The sequence below is a fragment of the Mobula birostris genome, chromosome 3, assembly GCF_030028105.1.
Source record: "Mobula birostris isolate sMobBir1 chromosome 3, sMobBir1.hap1, whole genome shotgun sequence".
Classification (NCBI taxonomy): domain Eukaryota; kingdom Metazoa; phylum Chordata; class Chondrichthyes; order Myliobatiformes; family Myliobatidae; genus Mobula; species Mobula birostris.
In genome coordinates, this window is record NC_092372.1 from 43,304,487 (window position 1) to 43,324,944 (window position 20,458).

General features: G+C 41.9%; 1 protein-coding gene across 5 annotated transcripts in view; it reads left to right on the top strand.

Moving 5' to 3' along the window:
* Positions 1–242: 242 nt before the first annotated feature.
* The window catches only part of LOC140195000 (interleukin-6 receptor subunit beta-like), a 100,835-nt gene continuing 80,619 nt past the window's right edge, over positions 243–20,458 (top strand). The window contains exons 1-2 of one of the 5 annotated variants that reach the window (XM_072252534.1): positions 244–404; positions 484–601. The gene's annotated coding sequence lies outside the window, so the exon portion shown is untranslated. Of the gene's footprint in view, positions 405–483; positions 602–2,135; positions 2,265–3,524; positions 3,777–20,458 lie in introns of those variants that run through there. The other 4 variants (XM_072252537.1, XM_072252533.1, XM_072252536.1 and 1 more) reach the window with 4 other exon arrangements.

The window sequence follows — 20,458 nt, forward strand, 5'->3', positions numbered from 1 at the left end:
ACACAAATCGTTGGAGGAACTCATCAGGCATCTCCTCCAGCATTTTGTATTCTCCACAGATGCTGCCTGACCTGCCAAATTTCGCCAGTTTTGGTTGTGTGTTGCTCTGAATCGTTTATGATTAAATCCCCAGTTTTCATAAAGTAAAACTGGAAATATTTTCATAACCTATCAGATCAGATCTATTCTTGTCAAGTCAAAATCAGTATGAGTAACCGATGTTGTAAATCTGCAGTACACCAGGAAGCGAAATGTGGAAGAGATACTTTAAAAAAAAACTTGAGAACTGACGCCTGATAGTTCGGGGCATTTAGCTTTTTGCGGAATTTCCCGACAGGAATATATCCAGCTTATTCCCTTGTGTTCCTACAAGATTTCAGCCATCCATTAGCCAGTCTACGACTGTAAGTTGTGTTTCATCATTGTTCATATTAACTTCTCTGATTTCCTCACATTTTGGTGAAAAAAGTACTTTTCTTTCAGTCAGCCCACTCGAATCATTCGTGGCTACTTTTCCGCTGTTGGTATTTTTCCAGGGATTCTATTTCGTGTTGATACTTGTGCAGATGCACGACTTTCTTTTTCTGCAGCGATATTGAAGGTACTGTGCTTCTGGAAACGCGATCTTTTATTCAACTAGTAACTGAACAAGCTTCTAGGCTTTCAAAAACTCTGTTTCATATATATGATATATGTATATATGAATCTAATCTAGGGCATTTCGACATACCCTAAGAAAGTCGTTTGTTACTTGGGTCAGTGGTTTTGCTCTGGTGTTGTGTAAAGATAGTTAGTACAGCTTTAGAACGCACTGCTACAGTTTTAAGAGTGCAGTGATTAAATAGCATTTGAATGCACTTAAATCCTTTAAACTGATTGATATTTCACTAATGCCGAGAGGTATCCGGTGGTGCATTCAATGCATTGACTTGCTTTATTAATTTTAGAACGTGTGTGTTTCTGGCAAAGCGAGAATTTATTATTAACCCGTGTATGTATGTGTTGAATTCGCTGATCCATCTTCGAGAACAAGCAAAACCGGACAGCAATGTTGTGAATCTAGAGTTACATACAGGTCGGATTGGAATGGACGTTGCCTTCATTGACTGTTGACAAGTGCCAGCATGAAGGACTGGTCCAGAAGGTGAGATCACACCAGGTCCAGGGTGAACTTGCCAGACATGTATTATATAAAATTAGCTTGGTGGAAGGAGTTAGAGAGATGTAATGGGTGTTTTTCAAATTGGTTCTAGGTCATTAGGATTAGGATCAAATGTATTCACCATATACATTTATATGTATTAGGAAATTACTGTGGTTGTTGGCACTATATGCTACAAAATGACAATATTCAACTACTGTATACAGAATGAAGAATTATATAAAAATAAAATTTGAAATACAGATATGTAATACAATGTGCATAAATACATAAACACCAGCATGTATTTAAAAGTAAACATCATTATATAAAGTGGTTTAAAGTGTTTACACTGCAGTGTAGTGACTGTGGACTGTAGTAATAGATAGAGGAGGTTTGGCAGGGTTAACCAGAATGGTTGATCAAATTAACTTCTTGGGGGAAGAAACTTTTAAGATGGCATGATTTTTTTTTGTTGTTTTAAAGCCTTGTAGCACTTTCCAGAAAGGAGATTCATCCACAATGATTTTTCCTGCCCACTTCTTTGTCCTGGACTCATTCAAGTCCTGCAGTGATGGCAGCCTGCAGGCAATGACCATTTCTGCTGACCTGAGAGTTCGCTGTAGTTTTAATTTTCATGTACTGTGAGAGGATCTTGAACCAAACCAGACAGTGACGACTGATGTGAGGATGTTCTCAACGAGGGCAGTATGCTCTGGGTAAAGATGGAATTTCATCAACTGCCACATTTACTGTCATCTGCTATTTGTCATTAACATTAAATTTGCGAATGACACCAAAACTGGTGGTGTGGTGGACAGCGAAGAACGTTGTCGACGGTTGCCACAGGATGTAGATCAGCAGGAAAAGTGAGCAAAGGAAAGGCAGGTGGAATTTAACTCAGACACGTGCAAAGTAATGTACTTTGGAAAGTTATATCGGAAAAAGGACGCACAGTAATGGGGAGGCCCTGGGAATAACGCAGAAAAGAGAGAGCTATTGGTGATTGGCTCCCTGAAAGTTGTGAAACAGGTAGACAAAATGGTGAAGAAGGCATTTGGAATGCTTACCTTTATCGGACAGGATATTGAATACAGAAGTTGGGACATCATGTGAGACATTGGTGAGACCACACCTGGAATATTGTTTGAAACTCTGGTCGCCGCACTATAGGAAGGATGTGATTAAGGCAGAGGGAGCACAGAAATGTTTCACAAAGATGTTGCTGCGACTGGTGAGATTGAGTTACAAGGAGAAATTGGAGAGAATGGTCATGAGCAAAGGTGGCTGAAGGAAGAGGTTTATAGAATCATGAGGGGCATTGATAATGGTCATAGTCTTTTCCCCGGGGCAGGGGAGTCTAAACCTGAGGGCATTGGTTAAAGGAGAGAGAGATTTAATGGGAAGTTTTTCGTAAGTTGTGACAGGTGTATGGACTGGGTTGGCAGAGAAAGTGGAAGAGGTGGGTACAGTTACAATGTTTTAAAGACATCTGTTCAGGTTCATGGATAAGAAGAGTTTAGAAGGATTTGGGCTCAGTGCAGTTCGGGGTGGGGGGGGGGTGGTGGGATCTAGCCGAGGAAAGCGTGGACAAATTGATCCAAAAGGCTGTGCTATTAAACTTGGACCTGTTAAGTTAGAGCATATTATGCTCAACTCTGTAAGTCTTTCTGTGTGAAAAAAGGACTTGGCTATTTTCCTAGCCTGTGTGGCTTCATTAGCATAATTTAATACAATAAGATTTCCCATAGAACCCTTCAGAAACAATATTTAAAGTGCTATTAATATACTGTAACTGTCATCAAGCAAACACAGTTTATTTCGATCAACCCATCAGTTCATAGCATGCAACTTTAAAGGGGGGAACTGAGACATGGAGAAGTGAACAATGATTATACCTGATAAAAGCGTTACAGATGAAGTGAATTTTTCTTAAGAGTAATAGGAAATTAAGTAATGGTAGCAGTCTATCACATGTTAGGAGGTGGTAACACAACATGACCATTAATGAAACGGTAAGGATTTTAAATGTTGAATGTATATTCATTAAGAAACTTTCTGAGGATTATTTAATGTGTAATCCTGTCATGTGCATGTCATAAGTATAATATTTGGGGTCAATATGTCCTGATTTTTTACTCGAAGTATTAACTCAGCAGTAGTCTTATATCAATTTAAGCAAGTACTTAGGGTTGCCAGTTGAAAAGTGACTGTAGTTTACCCCAGTGCTTTATGGTAATTAAAGTACTTTTATTTACTATAGTCTCAGGAAGTTTGATGACTAATTTCAGCACATCCTGATCACATAATCATGAGGTTTTTTTTGTGATTTTTGGTTGAGAGAAGTGAACATTGAACAGAGGCCTTCTGTTGGTTAGGCTCGACCATGGATGTTGTGTCCTAGCTATCTACATTGTCGCTGTCAGTCGATGAGCAAGCAGATATGCAAGCCAGGGCAATACAATATGGAGAGCAAGCTGTCGCCCGTGGTTCTTCTGCTCCATGCAGCTGATGAATGGAAAGGAATGGCAGCGACTGATACAGTTTGGCACCAGCGACATTGCAGGAGATGCCAGTCAGCATGGAGATCAACATAGGACTACCTTATCGACTCCAGCTCCAGCCTTCCCCATGAGTGGGTATAGCCGCAAGGCAGCTTCTTCCTCTTTTTAAATGAGTTAATGCATTGAATAATAAATCAGGTCACATTGACCCCAGGTAACGTACTTATGACGTGTACATGATAGTATTACACACTAAATAATCCTCAGACTTTTTCTTCTCCTAGATGAGCTGTCAACTATAGCTAATGAGCCCCACCTGCCCCAAACGACTGGTTTTAAGGTGCCAGTAACCCGTCTTCGCCCCTTCTCATGTCAGTAGAGACGGTTCCATCAGGCTTAGTAGCAAAGTATTCTAACAGATTTGTCAGGCAAAATCTCCATGGAATGAAACCGTGCTGACTTTGCTCTAGGTTATCATTTGCTTCCAATTACTCTGAAATCTCATCCTTAATAATGGACTCTTAAATCTCACCAGCCACTGAGGTCAGACTAACCAGCCTAAAATTTCCTGTTTTTTGCCTTCTTAAATGGGGTGTTATATTTGCGACCCTCCCTGACTCCAGTGATTCTGGAAAGATCACTATTAATGCCTCTGCAACGACTTCAGCTGCTGCTTTCTGAACCCTGGGGTGTAAACCATCTGGTCCAGGGCATTTATTCGAGCTCAGGACTTTCAGCTTACCGAGCACTCACTGAATAACTTCCACTAAGTGCACCTCTATCTTCTGACCGTCTTGAATTTCCGGCATGTTACTGACAGCTTTCGCTATGACGACTGATTTTATTTTTTCTTCTTGTTTACTGAGATACAGCACAGAATCGGTAATTCCAGCCCTTCAAGGCGTGCAGCCCAGCAACCCCTGATTTAACCCTAGCCTAATCACAGGACAATTTACAATGACCAATTAAACTACCAGCTGCTAAGTGCACTTTGAGTTCCTCCACCAATTCTTTGTTAACCATAACTACTTCTCCAGTGTCATTTTCTGGTGGTCCAATGGCCACTTGCTTCTCTCTTACCCGTTATGTATATTAAAAAGATTCAGAATTGACATTATATTTGAAGGACAGCTGATATCAACCTAGTTTGGGAATGTCAACAAGAGTTAGACCAATGAATTAGGACTGTTTATAATTCAAAAATAATGAGCAAGTCATATGAAATGATATGATCCATATGTCCTTTCTCAATATCTGTTTTTGAATTATATCTAAAGATATTAATCCTGCATTCCCATGAGGTTTAACCATTATGCCTTTCTTGTTTTGTTTGGTGACAGTCCAAAAAGCCACATGCAAGAGTCTTGAACCTAAATGTAAACTTTGAAACAAATATGACTTTACATTTTATGTCAGATTATGTTCATTATTTGGAAGTAATTACAAGAATTTTTATGCCTATGGCAATTATAATTAAAATTGGCTTTTGATAAATACAAAGTATCTGTAGTAGTAACATTTATCTGTATCATGACAACTTTTCATTTCTGGTTTAGCTAAGTGTTGCAGTTAACGGGAAGAAAGAGCAATGGGATAAATTACTGGCACATCGAGAGCTTGGAAGGGAAAGTAAGCAAGGAACACATTTGCACAACTTCCTGTTCTTGACAACAAGATAATTGAATCAAAATGAGCTTATGGAGTGACTTTGTTTCACTTTTAGCTCTACATATTGCATACAGCATTGGTGAATTTATTAAACATTTAAATAGTGCAATCTAATACAATGGCCAGATAGATATTAGAAACAGTTCAAGATTGCCTCAAGTCTTGGAGTATTACAGTCAACGGTCTCAGATAAAGGTAGATTTCAGCTGCAAGTGCCGGACAGTGATTTGCTGGTGACTACTACCATGCCTGTGACGTTGGAATGTGTCTGTATGTTATCAGGATGGAGTGAATTGCACACATTGCCAGTTAGACCAAGCACACCCACAGAGTGGGCAGTTGAGGCTCTGGGATCTTTTTCTGTTATTGTGGCCTTCCTGAGAAGCTGCTTTTCTGATAATAGTCTGCAGTGGAGGCCGGCACATCTTGTCACGTTATGGTAGATGCAAGAGTGGAGGGCAAGTTGCACTACTGATTAGAGAACCTAACAGCAATAATGAGAGGGTATCCTGAAGGGATTATCCAGTGTGGCTGCATGTGTAGAACCTAGCAATAGAGGGTTCATCACTTTGCTCACATTATGCTATTGGCTTCCTAGTCATCAGGGCGGACTAAAGAAACTAATATGTAAGCAAATTGCAGAAATGTAACAGCAAGGACGCGTGCCTAGCCCACTCTACTCTCTCTACACTCATGACCATGTGGCTAGGCTCAAATCAAACACCATCTAGAAAACTCGCTGATGACACAACTGTTATTGGCAGCATCTCAGATGGTGATGAGGAAGCGTACAGGAGTGAGAAGCAGATGTAATCCCTTTATTTCAGAAGGACAGCAGGAATAAGCCAGGAAGCTACACCTCAGTAAGCAGAGGAGTTACCAGATAAAATTGTAAGGGATAGAGTTTATGCATAGCTGGAAAGGCAGCAAATAATAGGAATAGTCGGCATGGCTTTGTGAGAGGGAAATCATGACTTACTAATTTGAATGAATTTTTTGAGGAGGTGAGTAAGAAAATTGATAAAGATAGACATTGTTTCGTATGCAATATAGTAGGGCATGTGACAAGATCCGCACAGTAGGCTGGTCCATAAGGCTAAGACAAATATGACCCAGGGCAAGTTAAATAATTGGATCCAAATTGGTGATAGAAAGCAGAATGTAATGGTGAAAGGATCCTTTTCTGATTGTAGTAGTCTGGATTCAGGAGTGTACCTGATATTGTTTGTAACACAGTAGATTACAGGTAATTGGGACGTAGCAGATACAGTAGATCTCGGCCCAATTAAGCAGTTGCCTCAAATTAGCCAAAGTTTCATGGAAATAGTTAAAAAGATATAAAAAGGAAAACTGTGTAACAAATTATGTATTTAAATGAAATATGGGACAAATTAGAACACTATCATTACTACTACAGTACTATAAAACTGTGTATTAGTTCCTAATAATTATCAATGGAGGAATTTATCCAGTGTACTCTGCGTGTTCTTTTGGTTATCAATGAACAAAATCATGTAGACACCTAGTGCGGATAATGGACTCTGTTCATACAATGCTTTTGATGATTGCAACCTCCAAATCTTCATTTTTATTTATTCATTTATGGGACGTGGGCATCGTCAACTAAGCCAGCATTTATTGTCCATACCTATTTGCCCTTGAGAAGGTGGTGATGAGCTGCCTTCTTGAACCGCTGCAGTCCCTGAGGTGTAGGTACACCCACAGTGCTGTTAGGGAGGGAATTCCATGATTTTGACCCAGTAACAATGAAATTACGGTGATATATTTCCAAGTCAGGATGATGAGTGATGTGGAGGGGGATTTCCAAGTGGTGGTGTTCCCAGATACCTGTTATTCTCATTCTTCTAGATGGTAGTGGTCGCGGGTCTGGAACGTGCTGCCTTAGGAACTTTGGTGTGTTGTTGCAGTGCATCTTGTAGATAGTACACACTGCTGCAACTGTTCGTCGATGGTGGAGCTGAGGGACTGGATGCTTCTGGAAGGGGTACCAATCAAGTGGGCTGCCTTGTACTGGATGGTGAAAAGCTTCTTGAGTGCTGATGGAGCTGCACTCATCCAGGCAAGTGGCAAGTATTCCATTACACTCCTGACCTGAGCCTTGTAGATGGTGGACAGGATTTGGGGAGTCAGGAGGTGAGTTACATACTGCAAGATTCCTAGACTTTGACCTGCTCTGGTAACCACGGTGCTTATATGGTTGGACCAGTTCAGTTTCCTGTCAATGGTAACCCCCAGGATGTTGATAGTAGGGGATTCAGTGATGGTGATGCCACTGAATGTCAAGGGACAATGGTTAGAGCCTCTCTTGTTGGAGATGGTCATTGTCTGGCACTTGCTGGCTCGAATGTTACTTACCTCTTGTCAGCTCAAGCCTGGATATTATCCAGGTCCTGCTGCATTTGGGTATGAACTGCTTCACTATCTGAGGAGTCACGAACAGTGCAGAACATTGTGCAGTCATCTGCGAACGTCCCCACTTCTGACCTTATGATGGAAGGAGGGTCATTGATGAAGCCGCTGTAGGTAGTTTGTCCTAGGACACTTCCCTGAGGAACTCCTGCAGTGATGTCCTGAGGATGAGATGATTGACCTCCAATAGAATCAATGAAAGACTGCACACAGCAAGATGGACAAACAAACCATGTGCAAAAGACCAACAAACTCTGCAAATACAAAAAGAAGAAAAAAAAGCAATAAATATTAAGTACATAAGATGGAGAGTCCTTGAAAGTGAATTGATAGGTTGTGGGAACATTTCAGTGTTGTTATCCCCTCTGTTTCAAGAGCCTGATGATTGCGGGGTAATCACTGTTCCTGAACCTGGTGGTGTGGGTCCTGAATTTCTTCTACTTCCTTCCTGATAGCAGCAGTGAGAAGAGAACATGGCCTGGATAGTGGGGGTCCTTGATGATGGATGTTGCTTTCCTGCATCAGCGCTCCATGTAGATATGGTCAATGGTTGGAAGGACTTTATGTGTGATGGTCCGGGCTGTATCCACTACTTTTTGTAGGTTTTTCCATTCAAGGGCTTTGGTGTTTCCATACCATACCGTGATGCAACCATTCAATATACTCTCCATCACACACCTACAGAGGTTTGACATGACAAATCTATGCAAACTTCTAAGAAAGTGGAGGTGCTGACGTGATTTCTTTCTAATGGTACTCACATGCTGGACCCAGGACAGGTCCTCTGAAATGATAACTCCGGGGAATTTGAAGTTTCTGACCCTCCCCACCTTTAATGTCCTGATGAGGACTGGCTCATGGACCCCCGATTCCCTCCTCCTGTAGACAATAGGCAGCTCTTTGGTCTTGCTGACACTGAGTGAGAGGTTGTTGTTGTGGCACCACTCAGACAGAGTTTTAGTCTCCCTCCTATATGCTGATTCGTCACCACCTTTGATTCGTGGTGAGCCAAAAGACCTGAGTTAGTATTCTGAATCTGAATCTTTATGACTATGATTCCCTGATTCTGCTTGAATGGAATCCAATACATTTCAATATCCCTGCTCTTTCCAGCATCTATTAGAAAGCCTAAACAATTTGTCCACACAGGGGCAAATTATTAATCAATAAAGCAACAGTTAGTCATAGTCATACTTTATTGATCCTGAGGGAAATTGATTTTCATTACAGTTGCCCCAACCAAGAATAGAGTATAAATATAGCAATATAAAACCATAAAAAATTAAATAGTGATATGGAAATAAATCCAGGATCAGCCTATTGGCTCAGAGTGTCTGACCCTCCAAGGGAGGAGTTGTAAAGTTTGATGTCCACAGGCAGGAATGACTTCCTATGACGCTCTGTGTTGCATCTCAGTGGAATGAGTCTCTGGCTGAATGTACTCCTGTGCCCTACCAGTACATTATGTTGTGGATGGGAGACATTGTCCAAGATGGCATGCAACTTGGACAGCATCCTCTTTTCAGACACCAGCTTGGACTTGGGGCTCAAGTGTGCATGAGTCATTGATGTCCATTGTTCCTTAAATAGAGCAATGCACATCTCCCCACTGCAGAGTGTTCTCCTGGTGTGATGCTGGTGGACAAAACTGAAGATGGTGCAGCCTAATGAAAGGAGAGCTGGGTGAAGTGAAGAGGAGCTGGAAGGGCTTCTGGGTCAGGGGAAACCATTCCATGGGAAGTGCTCCAACCACCAAGTGATGAAGGGTTGTCTATTTGGAACATGGAGAGATTGTGGAAGTACTGGGAGTTAGAGACATCCTGGTGAAATGAGCTATGTAGAAAAGCTCATGGATCAGAAAACACAGAAAATTCAAACCAAGTAGATGATACACAACACCCTAGAGTAGGCCATCCAGCAGAACTGAGGATATATAGAATGACAAATGTAATTTTGCACTTTATAGCTGTGTACATGTATGTAAATGTTTACTGATTATATTACTTTATATTTATAAACAGCCAGTGACAAGTGGTGTTTAAGTTTGTGTTCTTTTTAAGTAAGCAGTGTAGTATATAGAGTATTTTTTTTAAGAGGAGAGAATATCTTATAGTGTGACCTTGCTACAATTCCAGACTCTGCTGTTTAGTGGGTTGAGGGGTATTTATAACTGTTTTTTTAACTCTGAATTTATAACTTTGTCTCCATCGAATTGACTGAGCTTGCAAGTAACCCAGAGAGATCTACAAACTACAGTATTCTACTCTCATTTATGGATGACTCGGATATATTAAGAATAACTGAAAATCAAAACACTGGAAATCTTTATAAAAAAGTACAGAATCAGGCTTTAGGAAAAGCACTTCACCTTCTGTGTAGACACACTTCAGGGAATAGTTATTACCCCTCAGCCGTCAGGCTCTTGAACCAGAGGGATAACTTAACTTCACTCACCCCAACACTGAAATGATTCCACAAGCTATGGACTCACTTTCAAGGACTCCAATTAATGTTCACAATATTTGTTGCATATTTATTTATCATTATTACTTTGTGCTTTTTTTCTTTTTTTGAATTGCATGGTTTGTTGCCTTTTGCACACTGGCTGTTTCTCTGTCTTTGTTGTGTGTGGTTCTTCATTAATTCTATTGTTTCCTGTATTTACTGTCAATGCCCGCAAAAAAAAAGAATTTCAGTGTAGTACTATTTGGTGATACATATGTACTTTGATAATAAATTTACTTTGATCTTTGAACAGTATTGAATGTCAAATTTAACAATTTCATAAACCAAAAGTAGATTGGGTTATTGCTGGGCAAGGCACTTATGTTAAGGCCACAGGTGTGACTCACATCTTCATGTATTGTCACTTTCATTCCTTAACCCTCTCTCTCTCTCTCTGACCCATCATATGTGGCTTGATGCTGTACAATGTAAGACAGAGGAACGACATGTCACCCTCCAGCTGGGCACATTGTAGTTGTTCAGACTCGATATCAGATTTTACATCTCCAGGTAATGTTCTTTCTCTATCAGTATCAGAACAGAAAGTGCCACCAATGTGATTTTGGCTTTATTGTCTCTTTCCATTAGCACAACCTGACCATCGCTGAAGTTTGCAAGTTTAGTTGTGCTTTGTTTTCATTATCACTCACAAACATTTCAACTTCTTCCAGTTTCCTCGAGTAACTCAATGATTATATAATTTCTACAATTTGACATTGGTTAGCTCTGAACTCACTCTATCGGAGATATCCTCATTGTCCTATCCATATCTCCCTATCTTCTCTGCACCTTAAATCTAATTCATCTTTGCCCTCTCCCAGTTCTGATAAATGGTCTTAGACGTGAAACTCTATTTCTCTTCTCACAGATGCTGCTTGACCTGCCTAGTGACTCCAGCATAATCCATCAAAATCTCATCCAGCACAGCTTTAGATGCTGGTTTTCCTCATGTTAGAGTGAATTCTGCTATAACGTTTGTGATATTTTACTAGGTTAAGGACATTGTTTAAATTTGGAAGCTCTTAACTTTTATTATTGCCTCTGGCAATTGGCCAAACTCTTCTTGTGATTGCAGCTTGAAACCACATTTTTAAACCACAAGTTTTTCAACCCCACTCTAATCCATCATGTTTCAATGTTTTCAGTATGACATGAGTTGATTTTGTGTGTAACACAAAATGTGCATTACAATTGCACATACAGTATATAATTGTTTTGGACTATGATTGTAACTTCGTGACCCTCGGTATCTTGGTCAGAACAATAATCAATGTGATGTCATGGTAAGTAATCTGACTTACACATCTAGGGAGATGAAATCTCCAGCAAAAGACTACTCCTGTATGAATCACAAATACTATATTCCAGGCAGGGAATTGGATATTTGAATTACTCTAGGATACAGAATCACGGCACATTAAAATGCAGCATGACTGCTGTTGGGGTGGGATGACCTACCCAAGGGAAGCAACAGCAGCCATGCCTCTGGCACTGAGTCTGGCCCTGTGACTCGGAAGTATAGGGAACTGAAAAGGATGGCAGCAGTAACAGGGGACTCTATAGTCAGGGGGACAGAGAGGCGATTCTGTGGACAGGAGAGAAAAAAAAACGGATAGCAGCTTGCCTCCCAGGAGCCAGGGTCCACCATGTTTCTGAACATGTCCACAATATCATGGCAAGGGAGGGTGAGCAGCCAGAAGTTGTGGTGCATATTGGTACCAATGACATAAGGGAGGTCCTGAAAAAGAACACAGGGAGTTAGGAAGGAAGCTGAGAAGTAGGACCTCAAGGGTAGTAATTTCAGGATTGCTGCCTGTGCCACATGATAGTGAGGATAGGAATAGAATGAGGTGGCAGATAAATGTGTGGCTGAGGAATTGGAGCAGGGGGTAGGGTTTCAGAATCCTGGATAATTGGAACCTCTTCTGGGGCAAGTGTATAAAAGGGACAGGTTGCACTTAAATCCGAGGGGGACCAATATTCTTGCAGGCAGGTTTACTGGTGCTGTTGGGAGTGGTTTAAACTCATATGGCAGGAAAATGGGAACTAGTATGATTGAGCTGAGGGTGAGCCAGCAGGTTTACAAGTAGATGATGGGTACAGCATGAATGTAAGGAAGGACAAACTGATGATTGGGTACAAATGCAGACAGAGCAAAGAGTTAAATTGGGCCACAGAGGCAGAACTCCAAAGTGTGAAGAATGCAGGACTGAAGGTGCCGTACTTAATGAATGCAGCATCTGGAATAAGGTGGACGAGCTTGTGGTGCAATTACACATTGATAGTTACGACATTGTGGGCATCACTGAGTCGTGACTGAAAGAAGGCCATAGTTGGGAGCTTAACATCAAAGCATATACTTCGTATCACAAGGACAGTCAGAAATGTATAGGTGGTGGTGTGGCTCTGTTGGTGAGAGATGGAATTACGTCTTCAGAAGAAGGTGCCATAGGGTCAGAGAATGTGGAATCGTTGTGGGTGAAGTTAAGAAACTACAAGGATAAAAAGACCATTATGGGAATCATATATAGGCCTCCAAATGGTAGCCAAGATGTGGTGCTGAGATCGCAAAGGGAAATGGAAAAGGCATGTAATAAGGGTAATGATACAATTGTAATGGGGAACTTCAAAATGCAAGGGGATTGGGAAAATCAGGTTGGTGTCGGATTGCAAGAGAGGGAATTTGCTGAATGCCTATGAGATGGCTTTTTAGAGCAGCTCATGCTTGAGCCTACTTGGGGAAAGGCTATCTTAGATTGGGTGTTGTGTAATAACCCAGATCTTATTAGGGAGCTTAATGTAAAGGAACCCTTAGGAGACAGTGATCATAATATGATTGTATTCATACTGCAATTTGAGGGGGACAAGCATAAGTCACAACGGAATGAATGGAATTACAGAGGCACGAGAGAGGAGCTTGCCCAGGTAGATTGGAGGAGGATACTGGTGGGGCCGATGGCAGAGATGGTGGAAGTTTCTGGGAGTAGTTCACAAGGTGCAGAATAGGTATGCCCCACAGAGGAAGAAGTTCTTAAATGGCAGGTGTAGGCAACCGTGGCTGACAAGGGAAGTTAAGGATTGCATAAAAGCCAAGGAAAAGACATATAAGGTAGCAAAAGGGAGTGGGAATTTGGTTGATTTGGAGATTTTAAAATCCAACAAAAGGCAACTAAACAAGCTATAAGAAGGAAAAGATGAAATATGAGGGCAAACTAGACAATAATATAAAGCAGGATACCAAAAGTTTTTTCAGTTATATAAAGAATAAAAGGGAGGTGAGAGTTGATATTGGAACACTGGAAAATGATGATGGTAAGGTAGTAACGGGGGACAAACAAATGGCAGGTGAACTTAATGGGTACTTTGCATCTGTCTTCACTGTGGAAGACACTAGCAGTATGCCAGAGGTCTATGAGTGTCAGGGAGCAGGAGTGAGTGCCATTGCTATTACAAAGGAAAAAAGTGCAAGGCAAGCTGAAAACCTTAAGGTGGATAAGTCACCTGGACAAGATGGACTACATCCCAGAGTCCCGAAGGAGATTGCTGAAGAAATAGCAGATGCATTGGTTATGATCTTTCAAGAATCACTTGATTCTGGCATGGTCTTGGAGGACTGGAAGATTGCAAATGTCTCTCCACTCTTTAAGAAAGAAGGAAGGCAAAATAAAGGAGATTATAGGCCAGTTAGCCCAACCTCAGCAGATGGGGACGTGTTGGAGTCTATTACTAAGGATGCGGTTTTGCGGTACTTGGAGACTAATGTAAGGGGGTTTCTTTTTTTTATGTCACTGTGTAGTGTAATTAAAATGGCTTCTTTGTTATGTTAACTGCTGAGAAAGTCCTTCCCGCTAGCAGTTTGTTTTAGATTATCTACTGGTAAGAGGACGAATGAACCAAATGCGATAGTTGTTATGCTTTTGGTGTGTCTGTAAGATATTGTATGCACGGGGTTTTGGGGCAGAAGGCGGGAGAGAGAGATGGAGGATGGACCAGGTGCTGTGAGTCTGCTAACGGGGTCGGACCCCGAGTGGGGTGTTCGGCGAGGAGAGGAGATGGAGACGGACTCGTGTGGAGAGTCTGGTAGACCACCGTTGTTGGTCCCAGGCGGCCGGTCGAGGTGATCCGAGGGGTCGCAGGGTGAAGAAGAAGGGTCCTGAGCTCCAACTGTTTGTGCACAAAGAGATTGAACTTTGATAAGTGTGGTGCCTTTTATTTTCCTTTTTATATTTTATTCTCTATTAATTATATAGTTCCGGTAATATCTATAAACTGTAAATCATTTAATCATATCTGGTGTATTGTCTGTTATTTGGGTGGGGTGGGGTACATCACACAGCATCCACACAAACTAATTACCCAGTTTGGTGGGGCCGAGGGCTGTTTCCCTAGACGACAGCGAGCCGAGCGACCCTGAGGCTGGCCAGGGGGGCTACACTAATAATAAAGTAAGTCAAAGTCAGCATGGTTTCTGTAAAGGGAAGTCTTGCTTGACAAATCTGTTAGAGTTCTTTGAGGAAGTAACAAGCAGGGTGGACAAAGGAGAGGCAGGGGAAGTCACTTACTTGGATTTTCACATTGTCAGTGATTTTGATAATGGAATTGATGGCTTTGTGGCAAAGTTTGCAGATGATACAAAGATAGGTGGAGGGGCAGGTAGTGCTGAGGAAGCAATGCGATTGCAGCAGGACTTAGACAAATTGGAGGAATGGGAAAAAGTGGCAGATGGAATAAAGTGTTGGGAAATGTATGATAGTGCATTTTGGTAAAAGGAACAATAGTCGGACTATTATTTAAATGGGGAGTAGGTTTAAACATCAGAGGCGGAGAGGGACTTAGGAGTCCTCATGAAAGACTTACAGTAGATTAATTTACTGCTTGAGTATGTGGTCAAGAAAGCAAATGTAATATTGGCATTCATTTCAAGGGGAACAGAATGTAAAGGCAAAGAGGTAATGCTGAGCCTTTATAAGAAACTAGTTAGGCCACACTTAGAGTATTGTCAACAGTTTTGGGCCCCATATCTCAGAAAGGATGTGTTATCATTGAAGAGGTTCACAAGGATGATTCTGGGAATGAGGGAGTTAACATATGAGGAGTGTTTGGCAGCTTTGGGCCTGTACTCATTGTAATTTATAAGAATGGAGGGGGATCTCATTGAAACCCACTGAATGTTGAAAGAATTAGATAGGGTGGATGTGGAGAGGATGCATTCTATAGTGAGGATATCCAGACCTAGAGGGCACAGTCTCAAAATTGAAGGATGACATTTTAGAACAGAGGTAAGGAGGAATTCTTTCAGCTAGAGAGCAGTGAATCTGTGGAATGCTCTGCCACAGACTGTGGCGTATATTTAAGGTGGAAGTTGACAGCTTCTTGATTGGTCAGGGCATCAAAGGATATGACGAGAAGGCAGGTGTATGGGGTTGAGTGGGATCCGTGATCAGCCATGATGGAATGGTGAAGCAGACTTGATGGGCTGAATGCCCTAATTCTGCTCCTATGTCTTATGGTCTTAAATCTTTAGTGTCACAGAAATGGCTGAAAATTGTGTTTCTGATATGATTTGCTGCCTTCTTCTAATATAAAAAAGCAGGCATCTCTTATTTGTGAATTTTGATCTGTGTCGGTGGGCAATAAAACCTGCTGTCCTAATTGAATGTCCAGAAGATAACATCTCCAGTTAAAGTAATCAAACCATATCCAGGATTTAAAACTCTTACTGTCTCTGTCTCTTTCTTTTTCAAGTATCTAGCTGAGTGATTAATTATAATAACGTGGTTAAGTGTATTGTAGTCTGATACTGAGTCAGTAGGTTGTGGATGCAAGCCCCATTCCAGAGACTTGAACAGAACGCCATGGCTGTTACTGAGTGAATGCAATACTCTCAGCAACGTTGCTTTTCAGATGTGTTTAACCTAGTCTCCTGCTAACACCAGGGGATAGCAGTGTTTAAAAGAACAAGGGAATTCTCCAAGAAACTTTGTCAATATTTAGCACTCAATGAAACCAAAGATACAATTGTTGTCATGCCACTGTTTGTTGGACTTTGTTGCACACAGTTTGATTACAATCTCTCTTACACCCCAATTTAAATAAGATAGATACTTTATTGGTCCCAAAGGAAATTACAGTGTCACAGTAGCATTACTAGTGCACAGATATACAAATATTAGAAGAGAAGTAAGAAAGTATTTTTAAAAAAATGACCTCAAACAATCTAACAGGAGGGGATCATCACTTCCCCAGCTATAGGTTGATTCATTATAGAGCCTAATGGCCAAGGGTAAAAACGACCTCACACAGCGCTCCTTGGAGCAGCGCAGTTGTTTTAGTCTATCACTAAAAGTGCTCCTCTGTTCAGCCAAGGTGGCATGCAGAGGGTGAGAAACATTGTCCAGAATTGCCAGGATTTTCTGTAGGGTCCTTTGTTCTACCACAGCCTCCAATGTGTCCAGTTTGACTCCTACATCAGAGCCAGCCTTTCCAATCAGCTTATTGGGCCTGTTGGCATCACCGGTGTTGATGCGATTGCCCCAGCACACCACCACATAGAAGACTGTACTGGTGACAACAGACTGGTAGAACATGTGAAGGAGAGGCCAGCATACTCCAAAGGACCTCAGTCTCCTCAGGAAATAGAGGTGACTCTGGCCCTTTTTGTCCACAGATTGTGTTGGCGCTCCACTCAAGTCTGTCATCCAGGTGTACCTCCAGGTACCCGTAGGTCCTAACCACATCCATGTCCTCACCTTCAATAGTAACAGGGAGCAGTGCAAACTTAGTCTTCCTAAATCCCTTCACCATCTCCTTTATCTTACCGATGTGGAGCTGCAGATGATTCAGCTTGCACCATTTGACAAAACCCTCCACCAGGACCTGTGTTCATCTTTCCATCCTCTCTTTATACACCCAATTATTGCTGAGTCATCAGAGAATTTCTGCAGATGACATGACTCAGTGTGGTATCTGAAGTCCGAGGAATACAGGGTAAACAGGAAGGGAGCCACAGTCCCCTGTGTGGCCCCAGTTCTGCTTATAACCATGTTTGACACACAGCAATATTTAATTGGAAGAAACCTGAGAGATAATTGTAAAGGAATTTGTGCAATTGTAGGTGTTTTCTCCCCATAATTTCTGCTGCTACCTCAGTATAATAGTCTACTCTCACTGCCAAAAGAGCACAATAGTATATAGCTAATGGGTTGTCATAAGGGGGGTGCTGGGAGCAGACCCAAATGCAAGACTCAGACACTGAAGTATTAGGAACTGGACTAGAGTTAGGGATGGGACTGGATGCAGACTAGGAGCTTGGACAAAAACACAGACTTGGGCAAGGACTTGACTGGGAAAGCGGGACCTGGACGAGGAACTAGGAACTTGGAACCTGGACAAGGACTCTGATCCAAAACCTGGGTCTTGACTCAGCCTCAGACCCTGGATCGAGGCGAGGACATGATGGGGCTTGGGTTCCTCGAGGCGAGGACATGACGGGGCTTGGGTTCCCTGAGGCGAGGACATGACGGGGCTTGGGTTCCTTGAGGCTTGGGTATGGACTCCGAGCCAGAGACTGGGCAAGGACCCAGAACCTGGGACTTTGGGACTTGACTCGGGCTCGGACTCCAGAACTAGGCGAGGACAAGACGTGGCTACAGGACGAGGAGTGGCAACAGGACTGAACGTGAGACTCCTGGACAGGTCAAGGGAACCCCAACACCGGGCTGGGCAAGGTACTCCTGGGCTGGGTGAGACACATGGACAAGACAAGAACACAAAGCCGTGGCTTGGACAGAACAAGGTTCTTGGATGTGGTTAGGACTGGACGAGACACTGAAGCCTTGACTTGGTCGAGGGAGAGACAGGAACACAGAGCCTTGGTCAAGGGAGAGACAGGAACATGGAACACAGAGCCAGTACCCCTCCTTGGGTACAGGACATAGGGCCGGGACTCATTACACAGAATGCAGAATATGACAAGACAGTTCTCAAATCAAGGTAGCGGCAGACGGCCGGACCTACCTAGCAAAGGCGTGGACAGAGACAGAAAGTTCCCAACACTAGGTAGCAGCAAACAACCGGACCTACCTAGTGAAGGCATGGACACAGAGACAGTTCAAAACAACGATAGACAGTTCCTTATCTAGCTCCAGCAGTTGAACTTGACAGCAGTGCAGGCGAGGGTTACAGGCAAAACAGGGCTCCGGGGGGAAGGGGAAGGGGAAGGGGAAGGGGAAGGGGAAGGGGAAGGGGAAGGGGAAGGGGAAGGGGAAGGGGAAGGGGAAGGGGAAGGGGAAGGGGAAGGGGAAGGGGAAGGGGAAGGGGAAGGGGGATTCAGACAGGGGGTTTTGACAGGAACAATCCAACAGCCAGAGGCTGAATTTGAAGCTACTTATGAGGCCAGCCCAAATGAGAATCAGCTGCCTCAATAGAAACTGGGGAAAACTGGAAAACCTGAACTGGAATACAGATTTCACGGACCGGACCATGACATGGGTGTTATTTGAGGAAAAAGCCAAGAAATGGAATAGTTATACATTCATGTTTGACGTGAAAGTGTGACCTATCCATGGTTAGTGAAGCAAATTAACATAGTGATAGTCTAAAGAGGAGTTAGGTAAATTTGACAGAATTTGAGAACTGGGAGCAGTTGAGAATTCTGCAAAGATAGAACAAGAGATTGATTAATAGAGCAAAAACAGAACATGAAAGGAAACTTGCGAAGAATATAAGTGGGCATCAAAACTTCTCTATGAATGTGAAAATATAGGTCCCTTACAATGACAATGGGAACAAAGAAAACAGGGAATACTGAAATTGCAGATTAAGTTAGCAATTACCGTTCTTTGATTTTGTCTTCATGGTAAAAGACACAAATAACTTCTCAGAAATGCCAGGAAGCCCAAACTCTGATGAGAAGCAGGAATGAAAGGAAATTAGTAATAGTTAAAAATGGTGCTGGAGAAATCAATGAGTCTGAAGGCCGATAAATTTCCAGGGTCTGATAACCTGCATCCATGAGAATTAAAAGAAGAGGCTGTTGAGAGTATGGATGCATTGTTGGCTATTCATAATTCCACACTTTATGGAACACTTCCTGAAGATTGTAGGATGGCAAAGATATTCCCACTATTTAAAAATGAAGGGAGAGAGAAAACAAAAATATTGGCTAAATTGACATCAATGGTCGGAAAAGTGCTGGGGTATGTTATTCTTAGCCACACACTTAGAAAATATTAGCGGGATTAGACAAAGTCAAGATAAGTTTATGAGAGGAAAATTATGTTTTATAAATCAACTAGAACTATTAAGTGTGTGACTAATAGAATAAATAAAGGAGAACCAGTGGGTGTGGTGTCTTTAGATTTATTCAGAAAGCCTTTCACTTAAATCCACATAAGAAGTAAGAGTTCAGAATTAGCCACATGTTATTGGGAGTAATATAGTGTCATTAATTGAAAATTGACTAACAGACAGAAACAGAGAGTGAAAATAAACGTGTCTGCTTTGGGGACAAGAGCCCAAAATTCATTTCTGAACTGGACAAGCTGCTTGGAGAGGCAGAGGCAGGTCAGTCAGCTCTCTGAGCTATTTGAAAGGAAAGCAACTTAACAATATCTCGGTCTCCATATTGTGCTGGATATTGAGTTTTCAGAGGTAGTTATAGTTCCATTTCTGTTATAATAAATATGGCTGATCTTCTGGGACTAGAGTACCCAGACAAAGTAATAGTTTTACATGCTTCACTGAAATGAAATGGTACCAATTAACCCTTTAAAACCCCAAATCTCTATTGAAACTTGCAGATGTGTCTTGAAAAAATGCACAATTTCTATTACTGCTCACCCTCAAAGATCTATAATATTCTGGAAAGCAGAACCATCGGTGCCATAACCTGAACTCAGCAGCAACAACGTAAGGTTCCAGTGTGGCACGTTGGTTAGTTAGTTAGTTTGTTAGGTAGTTGCCTATTGCCTATGCTGCAATGAAAGTTGAAAAGTCTGAATTCAGATTCTGCATTATGAAAGTGTTGGATCCAGCCTATACTCCCTTGCTGGAATGGATGAGTTCTCTTCTTCCTGACTAAGCACAAAGGAAGTTTGGAGCTGGACTCTCCTGTGCAGGTTTTCATGATAAGCTTAAACATGCTGTAAACATTTCAATGTCTTTGTCCACTAGTTTTCATCTATCAATTCCCAGAAACTTAATTGAATTG